Source organism: Etheostoma spectabile, chromosome 6 (assembly GCF_008692095.1).
Source record: "Etheostoma spectabile isolate EspeVRDwgs_2016 chromosome 6, UIUC_Espe_1.0, whole genome shotgun sequence".
NCBI lineage: Eukaryota > Metazoa > Chordata > Actinopteri > Perciformes > Percidae > Etheostoma > Etheostoma spectabile.
In genome coordinates, this window is record NC_045738.1 from 28,610,352 (window position 1) to 28,616,712 (window position 6,361).

At 43.6% G+C, this 6,361-nt stretch overlaps 1 long non-coding RNA gene across 1 annotated transcript in view; it reads left to right on the forward strand.

Moving 5' to 3' along the window:
• Positions 1-272: 272 nt before the first annotated feature.
• LOC116691475 (uncharacterized) overlaps positions 273-6,361 on the forward strand; it is a 10,786-nt gene continuing 4,697 nt past the window's right edge. Inside the window, exons 1-2 of the long non-coding RNA XR_004332487.1 lie at positions 273-282; positions 3,225-3,232. This is a non-coding gene — a long non-coding RNA (uncharacterized LOC116691475). The remainder of the gene's footprint in view (positions 283-3,224; positions 3,233-6,361) is intronic.

Genomic DNA, 6,361 nt, shown 5'->3' on the forward strand with positions numbered 1-6,361 from the left:
TGTGTGTGTGTGTGTGTCTGTCTGCTGTCTGTTGTTTGTTGTCTTGTGTGTGTGTGTGGTGGTGTGTGGTGTGTTGTCTGTCTGTCTCTGTCTCTTGTCTTTGTGTGTGGTGTGTGTGTTGTGTGTGTGTGTGTCCGTCTGTCGCTGTCCGTTTGTCTGGGTGTGTGTGGTGTGGGTGTGTGTGTGTGGTGTCGTCTGTATGGATGTCCGTTTGTCTGTGTGTGTGTGTGTGTGTGTGTGTGTGTGTGAAACAGATTTCATAGTTGCTTGAACTGATTTCATGTGTTGAAGAGATCCAAGGCATACACGCTGACTGACTGCAGACTGCAGAGGAGATTCTAATGTACTGTACCTGTGTGTATAGCTTTGTGTTTTCTGATCTTTTAAGTAAAGCAAATTTAATTAAAATAATCGGTGAAGTACTTTGTCAGCATGCTGGTAACAATTTGTCACTAAAAGCAATTCCTTTAAGTCAAGAGCCAACCTTACGTTAATATTTCTTCTCTGTTTTTAACAACTGGTTTTAAATGAACTGAAAATATGCGACGCCCCGATCGTTATCAGTCGATGATCAGCATAAACATAGAATTCAGAGATCAGCAATTTTGCTTGTGGTCACAAATTCGGGGTGGCAGTAGCTCAGTCTGTGGGGAGTTGGGTTGGGAACCGGAGGGTTGCCGGTTAAAGTCCCCAAGCGGACCAAAAGTACGGAGTGTGGATTGGTGCCAGGTGCTCTTGAGGAAGGCACCGTACCCCCCCAACCGCTCAGGGTGCCGGTCCAGCTGGCAGCCAACTCACTCTGACATCTCTCCATTTGTGCATGAATAGGTCCTGAGCGTGTGTGTATTTCAGGTGTGATTACTGACAAAGTGTACACAAGTGTACAGTGTAAACTGTAATTTCCCCACTGGGAATCAATAAATAGTATTAATTAAATTGAGCATTTTTTTTTGTAAGTAGAATGATGCACATAATGTTTCCGGTCAGATATTTTCATTATCCGTTAGCAACAGGTACTGAAGTTAGGACAACATGCAGATTGCGGTGTAAGTGAGTCAGACTGGGGCGAGCGCAAATGAAACGGCGGAGTTGGAAGACCTGCCTACGGGTTCCCACTCAGTTACAGCAGTAACAGAGAGAGAGAGAGTTGTGTATAAGACGATGACGGTGTGTCGGCGGTGAGTTCCTCCCACCGATGACTAGAAACACAGCCTTTATAATCCTCATTCAACTGCATCGCCTAGATGTTCCGATCACCGGGACGGGGAAAAAAACCAACTCCTTATCCTTGCAAAGAAAGCAGCAGCCAAACGCCAGGTAAACCAAACCACTTTAATGACCACAATAGTCAGATGGTATAATGACATGTAAGCTTGTCATTATACATAATAATACATGTATATGTAATTCTGCGTGGAGCATTGCTCCTTGGAAGTTATCGGTACTTCTCCGTTGATTGAACAGACTTAAAGTGCCCATATTATGAAATAAATCACTTTTTCTGGGATGTGCGGTGTTATTTTGTGTCTATTCCACACGCGTACAAACTTGGGAAAAAACTTGTCCTCTGCCTTCAGTCTCCAGGTGAGCTGTTCAAAATCTCCACGGCTTTCTACGTCACTAGCCGAGACGAGGTGGCTAACCATAGCACATGCTAGCGCTGGCATGCTAGCTTGTTCTCAATGGCAAAACACTGCTACAACACACACTAGTTCACCATAATCTACAAAAGAACTACTAACATGTCCCTGTTCTGCAGGGATTCCACAAGTGTCCCTCGTTTAGAAGACGTCTCCCAGCTAATCCTGCCTTGGACTGACCAAAGATGGAGAAAGAGTTATCTAGCTGATGTGATCATACCTTGCTACAGCTGCCAATAGTTTTTTCAGGGAAGCCTACGCCGCTCTCTGGCTTTAAAGTCCTGTACGTCAATGCCCACCCATCCTCCCCAACCTCCTCCCTCTGCGGCCAGCCGTGTTCTTAATCAGCGGCCATCAATGTAGTGACTACAGACAAAAAACGTGGAATGCATTCAGATTACAGCGGGTAACTTTTTACCGCTTTTTGAACGAGTGGTTCATGAGACTCATCGACAATCAGCCATTTTAATTGGCTTCAAAAAAATCTGATCAAGCCAAGTCTACTAAAAATATATTTATGACAAGTAGGCTACTGCCGTGTAGAGGACCCCTAAAATGACACAAATTTAACCACAGACCCCATTTGATAAGATTTCCTCCCAGCGTACGTCTTCTGATCGGACTTTTGCTGTCAGGTGTATGAAACCCATGTCCAAAAATGTCATGCATTCTGACATTGTGCCACTTATGGATGGAAAAATGGTGAAAATTATTCCATCTTTTTGCTGGGGACCCCCTGGAACTCCCGTATGGTCCCACTTTAGGAAGTACTGGGCTGCTGTCTTCTTCTCTCCACTCTGACTCACGTAGCCAACACTCTACCAGATCGCTAATGGTAGACTGACATTAGATCAAAATGCAGTATGTCCTGATTATGGAGGTGACCCGTCCAATCAGTTGCCAATATCCTGTGGCAAACCCAACCAGATGTGTTTATGAAGAAAATGCTCTGGTTCAAGGACATGTCCCTTGCTGCCTTCCATTTTGGGAGACTTTAAAGTGTGAAAGACATCCACATACCGTAATCATAAAGTCAAACATAAGCTAGATGTTGTGTACCCTAATTTCCTCTGTGAACTGACACAGAGCTTTTCTGAATTAACAGTGTCTCTGTACTATAGTTCATTAACTGATTTTATAGCTAAGTAAATAGTTTACTCGGTCCAAAAAACACTTTATAAGTGAAGTGGTCACTTTAGGTTTGCCTTCACTGGTGGGCCCGGGAGGATCTGCTTGTTCAGCTTGGGACTTCAGAAGACATTTCCCTCTGAAACCATATCATGGAACCATAACTGAAACATAATAACCCATTTGCTCTGTGAGTTTTGTAACTGCTTTGAAAGAAAAATAATACCAATAAAGCCACAATGACAGCCAGTCTGCACTCTGTACCTAGTGTGAAGCCAAGACATGTATGTAAAAACTTTCAGAGCTAATTTTCCACCTTAAGGATCTTGGAGCTCCGTAAAAACCCACAAGAGAACACACACACACACACACACACACACACACACACACACACACACACACACACACACACACACACACAGTACGAATGTGTTCCGATGGGAGAGCAATCCATAGCCCGAAAAGTGGGAAATCTCTGTCATCTGGAGGTCTCCTCACTCCTGGCCTGGCATGGCTTTCTGGGAAGTGCGGGAAGCCGAGGCATTGAGTCACTCTAGACAATGGGTCAGGGTGGTTTCAGGCTGATGGAGGAGAATTATGTCGGAGGGGCTGGTAAGGAGTGTGTATTCTCAGCTAGGCTAGCAGGGATTCCCTTTGACAAGACCTGATCTTTATTTTGGAATGGAGGATGGGGCAGGGGGGTGGTTGTGTGAAGGTGACGATGTGTGAAATTATATTGTCCAGATGTATTTCTACATACAGCCCCAATTGAGGGAGTAGAGAGAGCCATTATAGTTGGCAACAAACCTTTCCTGACACGTGTGGACATGTGGCGTACATAGCTTTCTACGTACATGCAATCGCTTGTGCACGTGTGCGTTTCTCGGCATGCTTGTGTATTTATCTTCGGCAGCGTCATGACTCCTGATCTCCTTTTACTGGACGATGATTATGGGTCCAGACGGTTTCCCAGAAGCCATAGCAGTTACAGAATGCTAAGGTTGTGACACACATGGGAAACATGGGAGCTGCTGAGTAACGATGCATTTTGCTTCCAGAGCTCACAAACTAACAAACCATGAAGGCATGCAGCCTTTCAAAACCTCTTATATTTCTCAAGGGAGGTGTGGGGTGGGTGGCTGCTTCAGAATACCAAAAATCCATCATCCGTGTAGGGCTAGCATATAGTGAGGCTTTATTAAACCATCTTCTCTGGCAAATATGCATGCGCAGGACTGATCAATCCATAATTCCACATGTGCTTTCTCAGAATGAACTCTATATACCGACTAATGCTTTGGATGAATAAAACAAGCATCGCACTGTTTAATTAAAGATCTTCTTGTACACACAAATGACTTCAGCGGCAGCCATGCCCTCTTAGAAAACATCCCAGTATGCACAGTGTAACCTGCAACCTGTGTGGCCGTCCTGTCAATAAATACGCCCAGTGCCAGGCGCTGCTCGTTGAAAGCCAGTGCAGTTGAGGCTAATCCTGGACACACTCGCTAGTATCCTGTTCATAGTCTGAATGTATAGAAGTGCACAATTGGTGTTAACAACAGTTCTTCTTCTTGTCTGAATTTAATTTATACTGTGGGGAAATTCCAATATCCACTCTGTTTTTGTTAGAATCACTACAAACAGGCCTGAAATACAGAGACATGCACAAATGGAGAGATGTCAGAGTGAGTGGGCTGACAGTGCCCTGAGTGATTTGGGGGGGGCTACAGTGCCTTGCTCAAGAGCAGTTGGCAGCACCCAGGAGGTAAACTGGCATCTCTCCAATCTACCAATCCACACTCCGTACTTTGGTCCGTACTGGGACTTGAACCAGCGACCCTCGGCTTCCCAACCCAACTCCCTACGGACCACTGCCACCCCAATGCATAGATATATTCAATTGGTGTTCACCACAGCTCTTCCCTGAGTGTTTTATCAATTGCACAACATCCACGCAACCGCGGCACCATCCACATCGGGCTCTGGTCGGTGTTTACTTTATTGGAAAAGAATTGGAATTCATGATTCATTACATTTTGAGTCACTCTGCAAGGAAATAGGACTTTGTTTTAACTGAAAATGTTGATTTGTACTGCGGGCAGCAAATATGACTGTAACATTGGCTGCCACAACTGAGAAACTACACAAAAAAAAACAAAAAAAAAACGAATCCCAGACCCTGACAGTCATTGAATACTAAATGGTAAATTGAGACTATTACTTACTGAAATTGTACTTTTAAAATAAACCATGCAAGTTATCAGCAGGAGCCAGTTTTCCTACTTGAGTCTGTTTCCTGGATAGGAATCCCTCATTCCACGATTATACTATTTGGTTTCAGCACAGAGGTTCCAAACTGCAGCATCAGGGTATTCCTCCTGATTGGGATCACTGTCTGAGGTCAGGAACACCACTGTAGGAGTCGGATGAAAAAACACTCCGCCCGTTCGGGTTTCCAGACCCAGGGGAGACGCGTAAGGCTGCAGGCTTGAAGGGAAGGATTTCTGATGAAGCCACAGCAGGGCACCACGTCACTGTCTGGTTCCGTCTCAACACGGCTTTAATGGCGTAAAATGGACTGAAAGAAAAAAACAAAAACGTTTCTGTGTGTGTGAATATTTTAGTTTGTGGAATTCAGTCATGAGTTATGAGTTTTTCATCCAGAAAAAAAACATATTTAATTTGAACTGTGTGTGTTGTGCACACTGAACCCGTGCTTTTAAATGTATGTCTGGTGTAAACTATGGGTGTGGATCACCAGACGCCTCCCGATACGATATCATCATGATACTTATGTCACGATACGATATTATTGCGATTTTAAACACATTGCAATATTGTGCGATATATTGCAATTTGTAACCTTTTATCCAACTTCTATTTTTTCCCAATTTCAAAGGATGGAAATTCTGGCCGTGGCCGGTGCAGGGCCAGATGGGGATGAATCAAAGGAGAGGGTTGACTAATATCACAGTGTGAATCACAACAAGGTCATTCATAAAGGCTTTCAGTGTGCTGTTGCTGTGTGCACGTGTTAAACATTGTACATTCCAAAACATGAAAAGCTTAGTTTGAGGAAAAAGTAAAGGTAAGATTTATGCGTAAAATTAAAAATGATAAAATGTGGTTTCTACCCGACTGCGACGATATAATCAACTTGTAAGGAGCAAAGGTAAGTACAAACTTATATATTCTTGATCACACTGACATTTGAAATAAAGCTAACTAAATATCCTGCCTTGGAAGACAGCCTTGTGTGGACGATCATTAAAAACAGGGTTGTACCATATGAGGAAAATATGTAATTTTGACGTATATTGCGATGTGAATTGCGATATTTGTGGGAATGCTTCTTTTTGTATCATAGTTATTCTCATTGAAAAATATTGAAAATAATATTGTTTTTATGATTTTAGTGTGATTTTTGCAAAGAGCTGTACCAAACAAATATTTTTCTTTAGTCTCTAGGATAGGATTTGGAGCCTGAGACGCATCTGGTTCAATCCCTGGCCCTGCAGTCCCATGTCATGGGCAAGACACTGAACCCCGAGTTGCCCCTGATACTGCACCATCGGAGTGTAAATGTGTGT